General features: G+C 46.1%; 1 protein-coding gene and 1 long non-coding RNA gene across 2 annotated transcripts in view; one reads left to right on the top strand and one right to left on the bottom strand.

The window, feature by feature from the left end:
* Window positions 1-7,532, bottom strand: part of LOC135908084 (juvenile hormone acid O-methyltransferase-like) — a 178,468-nt gene extending 170,936 nt beyond the window's left edge. The window contains exons 1-2 of the mRNA XM_065439831.1: window positions 7,369-7,532; window positions 7,209-7,278 (exon numbers count right to left, since the gene is read on the bottom strand). The gene's annotated coding sequence lies outside the window, so the exon portion shown is untranslated. The remainder of the gene's footprint in view (window positions 1-7,208; window positions 7,279-7,368) is intronic.
* The window catches only part of LOC135908085 (uncharacterized), a 62,928-nt gene that overhangs the window by 27,974 nt on the left and 21,773 nt on the right, over window positions 1-13,181 (top strand). The gene's annotated exons all lie outside the window — the stretch shown is intronic.

The following is a 13,181-nucleotide window of genomic DNA, read 5'->3' as shown; positions in this document are numbered from 1 at the left end:
AAATGAGCCGTCTATACCACCACGCTGATCCGAAAATGTCCGCAGAGAAAAAAGTCCGCCTACTCAGGCGTAGCCTGAAGCAATAACTTTTCGTTGGAAAACTGCAAACCCCACCGAAGGCCCTCGAACAATTTCTTCGTGAGGCCACCAGCATTGAGAAAATACTGTAAATGAGGAACCGACAATTAAACCACCACAAAAACTCAACAAACTACTCGAGAGTTCAGTCATTGGGTACCAACGACGTGCGCGAAGCTATCAGAGCGGTCGTGTGGGTGTAGCTTCAGAAGTTGTTTTCTTCATCACAGTCCGAAGTGGCTTCGATTGCCGACGTCGCACGCATGAAGATCCAACAGTCACTCCGAGCCTCTCATTCCCCGTAGCGTCAGTGCCGTCACCAGCACGCTAACCCGTTGCCCCGCGCAGTAAGGAAGACTGCCGTTTGGGGGGCCTTAGACCAACGTCCGCTGTGATACCACTGCGAAAATGCAGGACATGTCTACCGCCGATGTCCCTACCGCGAAATGGGCTTACGAGGATTCGCCGCCAAAGCACCGCGTCTACACATTTGCGAGTGGCCCCGCGACATCACCGACTACATAGCCGGAACGCAGTGGAGACCCCGAAGTCCTTCCCGTTCGCCGTCGCCTGGATGCTACGTGTCGGCGCAACCTCGAACGAACACTGGCCCAGCCGAGGGCCGATCCGTAAGGCCGTGTCAGCAACCATAGGAGATGGGTTTGCTCTAGGTCGAAATGACGAAGATAATCCGCCGCCGACAATGACGCCGATGAACCTCTCTCGACGTGATATCAACGAGGCGCTGCCATCCACACGAATCTGGAAGCAAATAATACGCCGACAATAGACCACCTGACGACGCCATGCACCAGCCACTGGTCAACGCGACGAAGCCAAGACCTGACTGGGACGGAAGACGAAGAACTACCCACCTTGACATGTTTCTCAACGGCCACGAAGTCAACACGCTAGAAAACACTGGAGCCGACTATACGGTCATCAGTGGCTTATTCGCCGCCAGCTAAAAGAAAGTAAAGTCTGCTTGGGACGGCCCTCAAATTTGGACAGCTGGAGGACACCTCATAATAGCGATTGAAATCTTCACGCCCAGAATTACACTACATGACGGGACCTATTCTGCGACGGTCGTTGTCCTCCAACAGTGCTCGCAAGACGTAATTCTCGGCATGGACTTCCAACTAATGAGGCGCAATCATCAACCTGAAGTCGTAGTCAATAACGCTGCCCAAAGACCAAGTGACACGACGCAGACGCATTCCAGTCGACGTGCCTTGAGTGTACTTGAAGACCAAGTCAGCATCCCGTCTCACTCCAGCATTATCATTCCGTCGGCACCGAAACATCCGCACACGTAGAAGGTGTCATCGAGGGCGACCAACGTCTACTGCTCGACCGTGAAATTTACGTCGCAAGAATAATCACTCGTCTGTACGGAGGGAAAGGGAAAGTGATGTTCACAAACTTCAGCCAGGAATTAAAGTACATAAACAAGGGCGTGACGATCACATACGTTTATGAAATTTTAGAAACCAGTAGTGCGTTTGCGCTCTCGGATTCCGCCGCATCTACCAAGATGTTCGTAGTTCTCGAACCAGACTTCGCCACAAGTCCAAGTCTCCCCATGAGTAAGCAGCGACAGCTCAGAAGTCTTCTCAGGCGACAGGAAGAGGGGTTTTCGGTGACGTCGAAGATTCGGCAAATATCAGCGGAAAAGCATCCCATAAAAACCGAAGAGGGTGCTCGACCACTCCGCCAGTGTCCTTACTGACTTTACACGTGAGAACGAGAAGCTATAAGGTAAAAAATTGACAATATACTGCGGTAAGACATAATAGAGCTGTCCAAAAGCTCGTGGGAATCTCTTGTAGTCTCGGTGAACAAAAGGGACGGAAGCCTACGTTTCTGCGTCGATTATTGTTGACTTAACAAGATAGAGAAGGACGAATTCCTCCTCGCACGGATAGACGACGCAATGGATCGGCTCTGCAAAGCTAAATATGCGTACTTCTCGTCGATAGATATCAAGACTGGCTACTGATAAATATAAGTCACGAGAAAGACCACGAGAAGACCCCCTTCATTATGCCAGACAGCCTCTATGAGTTAAGGACCATGTAATTTGGACTGTGCTCGGCACCTGCAGCGTTACAGCGTACAATGGAGGTGGTCTTGGCAGGATTGAAGTGCAGACCTGTCTTGTTTACTAGGGTCACATCGTCGCGCTCGCCGGAAATTTTGACGATCACCTTAGGCGGCTTCCGACTGTACTAAAGGCCATCAAGTCATAATGGTTCACTGTGAAGCCGCAAAAGTGCCGCTTCGCTTAGGATGTGCTTCTGTTCCTGGCCCATTGCCCACCCTGACCCGCAGAAGAAAGCTGCCATCGCAATGTTCAAGCAGCCCATCGACAAGAAGACATGCGTTGACTCCTTGGCATGTATGCCTACCACTAAAAGCGCTTTGTCAAGTGTTTTTACGTATCGCTTAACCGCTGACACATCTGACTGAATGTGATGAGTTCTAGTGGGAAACGCCGCGCGCCGATGCTTTTGAAGAACTCAAGCGACGCATGCAATCGTCACGAGTACTTGCCCACTTTGTCGAGGACACCCGATACGGAAATCTACCCTTACTTCAGTTGCCTAGGTCTCGGTGTGGTGTCAAACGTAACCTTTTCTTCCAGCATGGCAGTGTAAGAAACAGCGTAAATCACGCCTTTGAAGCTGGTTTACAGCAGGAACTCATTGGCGAATCTCAACGCCATGCTGCCACACGGCACTGACGAAGAGGATATGGATGTCGCCGCCAATTTCCAGGGTGCCAAAGGCTGACATCTCGCCCGCCTGCGCACCAAGAGCCAACAGAGACCCCACAATCAGCACTACAATCTTCAACGACGTTACCTTGAGTACCACCCAGGTTACCACGTTCGGGTCTGGGTTCCGATAAATCGACGAGTACTCAGCGAGCAACTGCTACGCCGCTATATCGGGCCCTATTTGATTATCCGACGCCATGGCACTCTACACTATGAGGCCGTGCCCGAAGGCATTTCTCAATCACAGCGGTGCCGCGTACGACCTTAAGTCATGCACTTGGTGCGTCTTAAGCCTTTCTATATACGCCCGCTGACGAACTTGGGTACTTAGTTTCCTTGTTATTTGGCTGTTGTGTTTTTTATTATGCATGGTTTTGTTTTCACTTTGCAGCTTCGGGAAGATGCTTTCTTTAAGAGGTTGGTATTGACACGTGTGCTTGTTTATCGATTGACCGTGTTTGACCGCCCAACAAATGATGTCACTCAGCGCAGAAGGCGCCTACATGTATCGGAAGGTTCTCGACTGTTATCGATGGCTGTAGCCGTTGTCTGTTGCCGCCGAAGCTTGTAAGCCAATTGTGATACCGTTCACAGTGCGAAACGGCATGAGCTACACAAGAAAGATACAGCGCTTCTCCGTGTATCTTTTTTTCTCGTGTCGTTTCGCGACACGAGAATACACGGACAAGCGTTGTATCTTTCTTGTGTAGTCCGTGACAATTCGCAGTATAGTTGCAGTATGGAATACCAAAGTGCCCAACGCCTACTGTCCATTTGAAGTAATCTGATTGCATGTATGCGTAACGCGAAGTGCGTAGTAATTCCTTGAAGACACGTGGTCACCAGCGATCACTGTGCAATCTTTGATGACTCTTGTATAAAAGCCGATGCACTTCACCCGCTGATCAGATTGTCGACGACCGCTGAGTGTGATCGCCGCTGTCGTTCTTTGAGTGTAGCCTGTTCTTGAGGGCGTAGGTTCATCTAATAAAGGACACGTTTCGTCATTCACAGTTTGCTGCTTTCTTCCCCGCCACTTTTGAGGGACCGGGATGCTTCTTAGGAAATCTCTGTATTGGAGTTTCAGTAATGTTGTTATAGTATGCGTTACTGAAAAACCGAGTAACACAATCGCAATAAAGGAATCAATAGTAGTTATGAAAAGAAAAGCTGTCAACTTGTTAGACTTCTGTCAATATTGGGAACTTCTAAATACCTTTTTTAACAATGTTTCCAGTAAACGTCAGTAGAAATTGAAGATGAATCTTTATAGGATGAATAGGCAAAATTGTGAAGCACTAGGCGCTAAATAATTTTCGTCGTAAATATTTGCTAAACGTTGCATCGCAGAATTCAACTTTGAAAAGATGTTACGTTTCAAAATTGTTTGAGACGTAGCAAAAATATCTCGGAAAATCACTGAGCAAGGTATTAAGCATCAGAACTTTTTCAAACAATATCTGAGACGGTTGAGCTGCACATCTGAGACACTTGGCGCGGAATAACCCGGATGATACTGTGTAAATGCAACTGAATGTCTTGTATAATCCGTAATAATAAATAGTGGAGAGTATTAGGCAATTGTTTTCAAAGTACATAACGAACCTACGCACTTGAGACGGTTTGCACACGTCAAACATAAAATAGCGTTGATTTACTTTAAACATAAATTATATATGTGATTGTCCGTCGTCTTAACAGACGCCAAACGATAGTTAAGCAATCTAATTGACAATCTTTAATTGACACACATGCACTAGCGAAATCGCTCGAATGTTCCTCACATTTTCTCAAAAACATAAGGTTGGTGAGTGATCCAGATTTATTTCCAGAAAACGGAGAAAAGAGGCTTACGATGTTTTTGAGAGTTTTTAGCCGCATCATCATCATCAGCAGCAGCAGCAGCAGCAGCCTGGTTACGCCCACTGCCGGGCAAAGGCCTCTCCCATACTTCTCGAACTACCCCGGTCATGTACTAATTGTGGCCATGTTGTCCCTGCAAACTTCTTAGTCTCATCCGCCCACTCAACTTTCTGCCACCCCCTGCTACGCTTCCCTTCGCTTGGAATCCCATCCGTAACCCTTAATGACCATCGGTTATCTTCCCTCCTCATTACATGTCCTGTCCATTCCCAATTCTTTTTCTTGATTTCGACTAAGATGTCATTAACTAGCGTTTGTATTCTCACCCAATCTGCTCTTTTCTTATCCCTTAACGTTATACCTATCATTCTTCTTTCTATAGATCGTTGCGTCGTCCTCAATTTAAGTAGAGCCCTTATCGTAAGCCTCCAGGCTTCTGCCCCGCACGTGAGTACTGGTAAGGCACAGCTGTTATACATTTTTCTCTTGAGGGATAATGGCGACCTGCTGTTCATGATCTGAGAATGCCTGCCAAGCCCACCCCAACCCATTCTTATTCTTCTGGTTATTTCAGTCTCATGATCCGGATCCGCTGTCACTACCTGCCCTAAGTATATGTATTGCCTAACAACTTTCAGCGCCTCGCTGCCTATCGTAAAGTGCTCTTCTCTTCCGAGACTGTTAAACATTACTTTTGCTTTCTGCAGAATAATGTTTAGACCCACCCTTCTGCTAAGCCTCTCTAGGTAAGTGAGCATGCATAGCAGTTGGTCCCCTGAGTTACTAAGGAAGGCAATATCATCAGCGAATCACAACGTACTAAGGTATTCTCCATGAGTCTTATCCACAATTATTCCCAATCTAGGTCTCTGAATACCTCCTGTAAATGCGCTGTGAATAGCATTGGAGAGATCGTATCGCCCAGCCTGACGCCTTTCTTTATTGGGGTTTTGTTGCCTTCTTTATGGACGACTACGGTAGCTGTGGAGCCGCTGTAGATATCTTTGAGTATTTTTACATACGGTTCGTCTACACCCTGATTCCATATTGCCTCCATGACTACTGAGGTTTCGATTGAATCAAACGCTTTCTCGTAATCAATGAAAGTTGTATATAAGGGTTGGTTATATTCCGCACATTTCTCTATCACCTGATTGATAGTGTGAATATGGTCTATTGTTGAGTAGCCTTTGCGGGATCCTGCCTGGTCTTTTGGTTGACGCTTCGCTATAAAATCGAACAGGGACAAGTATCACCTTGGAGGACAGCTGGTGTTACATTAGAATGTATGGTTTGCAACGAGTGAAATCAATAAAGCACATTCCGTGTGGATGATATGATTGAATTTATTGACAATACCGTGATCCGTCCTGACAATACCGTGATCCAGAACCTTTCCTTTTAGCTAGGAGCAAAAAATTTGGTCGAACGCCTTCTACAAGAGAGAAAGGCAAAGGAAAGGCAGGGAGGTTAACCAGAGGTTATCTCCGGTTTGCTACCCTGTACCAGGGGAGGGGAAAATAAAACAAATCTGTATATTTGGTATTTGTTTTTGAACACTTCAGAGAAATTGCACACTGTCTCTAATAGCTCAGTAACATTTGACAGTTTCGGCCTAAAGCCATGTAAGCATTGAGTCAGTATATAAGAAAATTTAAGGTAGTTGAAGAAATTTTTTGACTGACTATTCTAGTAAGGCAAACCATGTGCGTTTGATCGAAAGAGCCTGGTAGTTCTTTATGCGCTATACTTTTTTTCACACATTTGTGAAGAGACACGTTTTGCTGTGAGCGAGTCTTTATAAAAAATATGAAGTGCTTTTCCTTTTTTAAAGAATTGCGTTCGGCAGTATCTTTAGGATGCATAAGAAGGAATCCACTGAAAACTGAGCTTATATAAAACTGTTTATCGTGCGTCTTCCCGTGGAGGGACTTTAGAATAATTTTAGAATTATCCATACTTTGTAAGCCTGTAGGTGGTAACAAGTTGGAAATGGAGAAGCACCATCTGGCAGAAGAATTAAAAATGCCTACGCATGAGCGCGCAAGTTTACCTACTCACTTATCAGCACTCATCAATATTACTACCTCGTGTTTAATGATTGTATTATTGGGGAAAAAGTAAATCTTTACAGTACCACGAGCGAGAGATTTCGTTTCTATTGCTTCCGTAGTAGTCATGCAGCACTTGCCGGAAATTAATCGACGTCACTCCTGTTATATTCCGACACTAAAAGGGATGGTTACACTGTAGTCGCACTTACTCGTGGGTAGGTACATGCTTTAATCATAGGAATATTATGTGTTCTTGCGCTATAATTTCATCAAACATAGTAATTCTCCCTTCCAACTCATTCAGCGTAATACTTTAAGGAAATACAAAACAGATACCTTCTATTCACGGTATCCTGTTTGTAGATGTGTGCTTTTCTACAACACGTCGAAGCATTGAGATCATGTCACCGCGCGCACGTAGTTCTACTCACTTATTTTTGATGAGCCACGTGTCGCGGTCTCTTCGCATCAAAGCGTGGTTCGCCAGCAATATGAGCTGCCCTGCAGTCAAAGACGACCCAATACTCTTTGAATGTTCTTTACGAGGCGAGAGTAACCGACGGCTAAACGACGATTGTGAATCTAGCTTACCTTGTTGTGAGGACTATATGAGACTAAGAGATAGGAAAGTGACTCTATACGTTCAAAAACTTTCTTGTAAATATACTCTTTGTTATAGGAATGCCGCCGCAATAATGGGCAATGGCTGTAGCGGCGTTTGTGACTACTGCAACGGGCCGTAACTCGGCGCAGCAATTTCGACAACCGAAAAGAAAGGTTGTGCAGCATGCGCAACGTAGCTCTTTACAGGCGATCTGACATGAATGTCACAGGAAGCGGCGAAGTGATGCCCACAAACAAGAAACGATATGAAAAAAATAATACTAAAGACAGGCAATGGCCACGCAGCCATACTGCCAATCAAGAAAGCTAATTTTTTTTTTTACTCTTTTCCTGCGACCAACGGGAATGTGCAAGCGCCGGTACTGCAGGCTTTAATTTATTATATACGTCCAGATTTCCCGCTGTCAGATCTCATGCGATCTAATTGCATGCGTAACGCATGCGCAACGTAGCTCTTTACAGGCGATCTGACATGAATGTCACAGGAAGCGGCGAAGTGATGCCCACAAACAAGAAACGAGATGAAAAAAATAATACTAAAGACAGGCAATGGCCACGCAGCCATACTGCCAATCAAGAAAGCTAATTTTTTTTTACTCTTTTCCTGCGACCAACGGGAATATGCAAGCGCAGGTACTGCAGGCTTTAATTTATTATATACGTCCAGATTTCCCGCTGTCAGATCTCATGCGATCTAATTGCATGCGTAACGCATGCGCAACGTAGCTCTTTACAGGCGATCTGACATGAATGTGACAGGAAGCGGCGAAGTGATGCCCACAAACAAGAAACGAGATGAAAAAAATAATACTAAAGACAGGCAATGGCCACGCAGCCATACTGCCAATCAAGAAAGCTAATTTTTTTTTACTCTTTTCCTGCGACCAACGGGAATATGCAAGCGCAGGTACTGCAGGCTTTAATTTATTATATACGTCCATTTTTCCCGCTGTCAGATCTCATGCGATCGGTCGAATGAGGCTTCGTGAAACTTTCACCTTAATTAGAAAAATTAGAAAAAGAATATTTTAGTATATATACGGGGGTGCCCTTGGTCATGGGAAATTCAAAAAAAGATAAGCATGTGGACCATGCAATAAATAGGGCATTTGATATTTTTGCGGGCGCAAAGTTAGGGTAAGTAAACCGCTGGCCTTACAAATGCGCGCGAAACGCTATACAAGAGAACCCCAAAGGAGTGCGAGAGAATGCAATCCGGCATGGCGCTTTGCGTATGCAAATGTACCTTTGGGTACCCAAACTCCTTTGCATACGCAACATTTAATACTCTCTAAATGCAACTGCAAATGGGCTGTACCTATATATTTATTTTTGATGACCACTGCTTCTAGTAGTAGGGTCCTTTCACTCATTTCAAGGACAGATGCGTAGGCACGATCCACTACATCACCGATAGTTTCTTTTTTTTCGCTGGATACTTCAAGTTCCAGTCAATAACGCACGATACTCAGTCAAATGATGCGTTCTGAGGGTCAGAAATGTCCCCTGTTGCACTATAATGCGTTCCTTCTTAGGTAGACTGTGCGTTCCCAAATTGAAGCTTGAAGTTTATTGTGGTTTTCTAGCAATACAACCAGAATTTCACCATAGCCAAGACTAAAGAGGAACTGGTCTCCTGACTAGGCCTTGGTATCATAGGACTTTAATGTGGCAGTGACGTATGATGAAATATGCAATGACATACATGTGCATACATATTGGACTGACACATTACCAAAATTCACACATAACGAAATTTCCAAGGCTCAGTAACTGTTCAGCGGAAAGATAATATCACAGGTAAATGACCTCGTACATCTCACAATGTCAGCGTGTCTATCGCATATCCAACTTTGCCACAACGTCAAGAAACAGAAACGCAGTGAAAGCCTTATCTCGGAACATTTAGGGTTGTGACGTGACTCAACTAGGGATAGACAGACCAAAGTTTGTCCTCATCCATATTATTGTAGTACCTAGGGAGGGGCAGGTTTCCGGAAACGAAACTTGCCACATGGTTGTGTCGCCACTCAAGCATGCGCACAACACTCGGCCCGTTACGAGGAAGAGCGTCTTGGTACAGAACATCTTGTACGCCATGACGTCGACAAATTCCGTCGTGGTTAAGCAGCACGAGACACACAGCACTGCGCGTCGACTACGCAGCGCACCCAGGCTGATCGGCCGTTCTTACGTGATTCCGCTCTGTGAATAAGGTGCCCAAGGAACCTCGCCGCGCCGACTCCACTTTACGAATTCGTTGAATTGAAGATTGCAATGGCGCCGATGCACGTTCGGAGGCTGTGGATGCACTCGTCTTTCGCATTACCACGCATAAACTAGTGTTCCACATTGCCATGGCCCTTGTTCTCAATGTGGCGCGTCGTGCAGCCTACCGCAGCTTCCGCGCCACTAGGCGAGGCCACCGCGGTTGCACTGGTGCAATCTCGAAGGTCACGACTACTTGAGCCAACCGGCACATCGCCACAGTTAGAGAGGGGAGTGCGATGGCAAAAACTACCTGCTGCTTATCGATCAGCTAGGCGCAGTGTTGAGGAAGACCAGGCGCGGAATTCACTAAGCGAACTTATGAACAAGATTGGCGGAAGAGAAATCTTGCAAAAAAAAGCGCATTCACAAAGTTAAACTGTTAATTAGTAAGATCCGCAAGACTGTGATGACCGCCGCTGCAATGACGAGCGCTGTAGTCGAAAAATTCATGAGCCATTCCACTCTCTGAAGGTGGATGATCAGCTAAGCTGATCAGCTAAGCAACTAAACTGAGGTGGCAAAGAATTTTGAACATAGGTACGAACCTGCTTATAGTCCTGTTCTGTGGTCATGGTGACAATATATGTTCCCACACATAATCCCGTATCACCTTTGTTATTAACTGTGTCCGTCACGTAAGACAATGAATGACTCATAGACCCGTGAGCAATGGCTCATACCCCCATAAACGCGGCCTCTCCATTATGACGACAGCAGTGAATTTCTATGCTGGAATGATGCGCGGCAACGGAACGAACTGAAGAGGCCGACGACGATGACGACGAATGCGCAAGCCCTGGCACGATCGCGTTCGCGCGATTGGCGCGATAACTTTCTAACAGTTCTTTTTGAAAAAAGTAGTGCGAAACGTATTTTTCAAGGACAGGTCTTTTTATCCTCGTGCCAAGGACCTCTGTGGGTTTCAGGTGTGACAAGGGTTGTTCAAGGATGCATTACAGGTCCCCTAGCCCACAGGGTTATGCGCCATTGAGCTTGGACCCTTTCTGCACTATCACAAGGATCGGCCCACATGATGACAGTTTCTGCGCACAGATGACAATAACCCCCAAATCTGGGCCATGTATAGCTTCGCTGTCAGAATGCATATATGTAAGGGTGGCGCAGGTGCTAACTTCGATACTTCCGCCGACAGTGCGCGTAAGTGAATTACATAACCCAAACAGCCATCGCAGATGACGGCTTCAAAATAAAATTGTACGATACGGTTGTAGCAGTCTTGCGAACGTAATTATGTCTATCTGCACCGCTCGAACTGACGCGGGTGAGCTATGAAACGTGCCATTGTGGCTTATTGGCCAGGACGCACAATTGGTAGCCGAGGATGGCACGTGCTTATATCTTCGTGTCGCGTTGTAAGTTGTCATCTCGAAATGCATAGAACTGTTTAAGTGCACAATTGTATTGACCGTGCTCTGTGTTGGAAGGCAGTAACATTATTGCTCTGCGGCAAAGTTCTGCATAATGTCTGACAGGCGGTGTTTTATATGCGTGCTATAGCCTGGATTTTCATAGTCGTCGTGACCCTCTATTGGGTGTGAGCAAATACAAGTGTCCGTCCCTGTCAACCCTCATAGTTGTCATTCATGTGTTTTGAGAAGTTGTATCGTGTTTTTTATTTAGTTCGAGCATCCCCTTGCTCATAGGGCTGTGGATGATTATTTTTTGAACGCCTTGGTGTTATAATTATCCGTGAGAGTTGAAACAATGAAAAAAGATACATCTAAACATTTCTAATTATACAACATTGTGGCTGTTGCGCAAGACGATGTCACCTTCCGCGCTGTTAGGCTTAGGCATCTATTATATATTTAGTTTCTGCGCCCCCGGTTTTCTCATTCTGTGGTCCACGGTGTGAACTAATATACGCCTACGACGGATGGCAAACCTGTGATATGACGCAGGATGTCCATACAATGACACACACACACACACACACACGCAGATATATATATATATATATATATATATATATATATATATATATATATATATATATATATATATATATATGTTGTTTTGCAGACCCATGTTACAAGTACATGAAACCTATTGACATTACTATTGATGGTATGGCTCAGCTTATTAATAACTGGAAAGTTTCGTCTTCAGCAGGTATTGACGATATTAATTCTAAATTACTAAAAACTACAGTCCCAGTATCTAGCAAGCTTTTATTCCACATTTTTCATCAATCTTTAATGACAGGTGAGGTACCCCAAGATTGGAAAACAGCCAAAGTCATACCCATCTTCAAAGATGCTGACAAGAACTTGGCTGAGAACCACAAACCGATATCGCTAATGTGCATATGCTGTAAAATGATGGAACATATTATTGCATCTCATGTTTACCATCATCTAGAATCGAACAACTTCTTTTATCAAAATCAACATGCTTTCAGATATGTAAAAATACTGAAAGATAGCTATAGGCAGGTTGCGAACGTAGTTCCCGCGCCTACTAGAGCGCCCCTCGCGGCGGCGAGCGCGGAACCGGAAGGATACGACTGGCCCACTTGCGTTCGGAAAGCCTGATTGTGCACTGTTTCGCGCGTAGCTGTTGCCTTTTCTGAGCAATGCCGAAGTGCAACCCGAGCTGTTGAGTAGTGGGCTGCAACAGTACGTACTCCAACTCACGAGGAACAAAGTTTTACAGGTATCCAAGCTAACCGTATGAAGCAGAACGGCGTCAGCACTGGATTGCGCTCGTCCGATGGCATAAGCTGTTTTGTGTTCTGGCGTTATGCCAAGTGCGTTATAACGCTGAATTCTTTGCCTTTACAGCAATGATGGGAGCAACGGGACACCTACAGTCGCTGGCGTAGCTAGGTCGTCTGGCGCCCGGGGCCCATAGGTCTTCTGTCCCCCCCTTCCCCTGGTTTATTGGAGGAAGGCGAGGATATCAACAACTTCCGTGTGTCCCCAGACGTATATGACACCCCCCCCCCCTTGCTACGCCACTGCCTGCAGCGCGTACCAGGATATGCATCAAACAAAGTAGTTTGTTCCTATACTGTACCGCAGTAAAGCCATGGAACTCTTTCCCAATCCTCTCCCATTCAAACAGCGCTAGGGCTTGCTGAGAGATTTGAGGAGGGGTTGCAGCCGGCTGAGCTGGCATACACTGTTTTGCGCCCAGCATATCAACGAAGGTGCAGATGCCCCCGCAGGGGCGTCTGCGTCAGCAGGCGTTTGGTGTGTTGCGACACCACGTACCCGAGCACACGAGGGTTGGACCCTCCCGCGTGAAGCCGTGCTCGGCTTAGCCGTGTCTGGAAAAAAGGGGATCCTGGGGGTTGAGCCGATGCTGGGTGTTTGGACCTTTAAGGCCGCCCGGCGGAGCCAACACACCCCTTTGGCCTCTGCTTCACTATGACGGCCCCTCCAGGCTGACACACCTGGAGGAAACCGGCAGTCGCCTTTTCCTGTCCTCCTCTCTAGTCTTCGTCTTTCTCTCCCACTTTTCCATCTTTCCTGACTCCTCTTCTT

This window comes from Dermacentor albipictus, chromosome 5, assembly GCF_038994185.2.
Source record: "Dermacentor albipictus isolate Rhodes 1998 colony chromosome 5, USDA_Dalb.pri_finalv2, whole genome shotgun sequence".
In the NCBI taxonomy this organism is placed as follows: Eukaryota; Metazoa; Arthropoda; class Arachnida; order Ixodida; family Ixodidae; genus Dermacentor; species Dermacentor albipictus.
The sequence above is the reverse complement of the archived record's forward strand: the minus strand, read 5'-3'. Positions and strand labels throughout refer to the sequence as shown.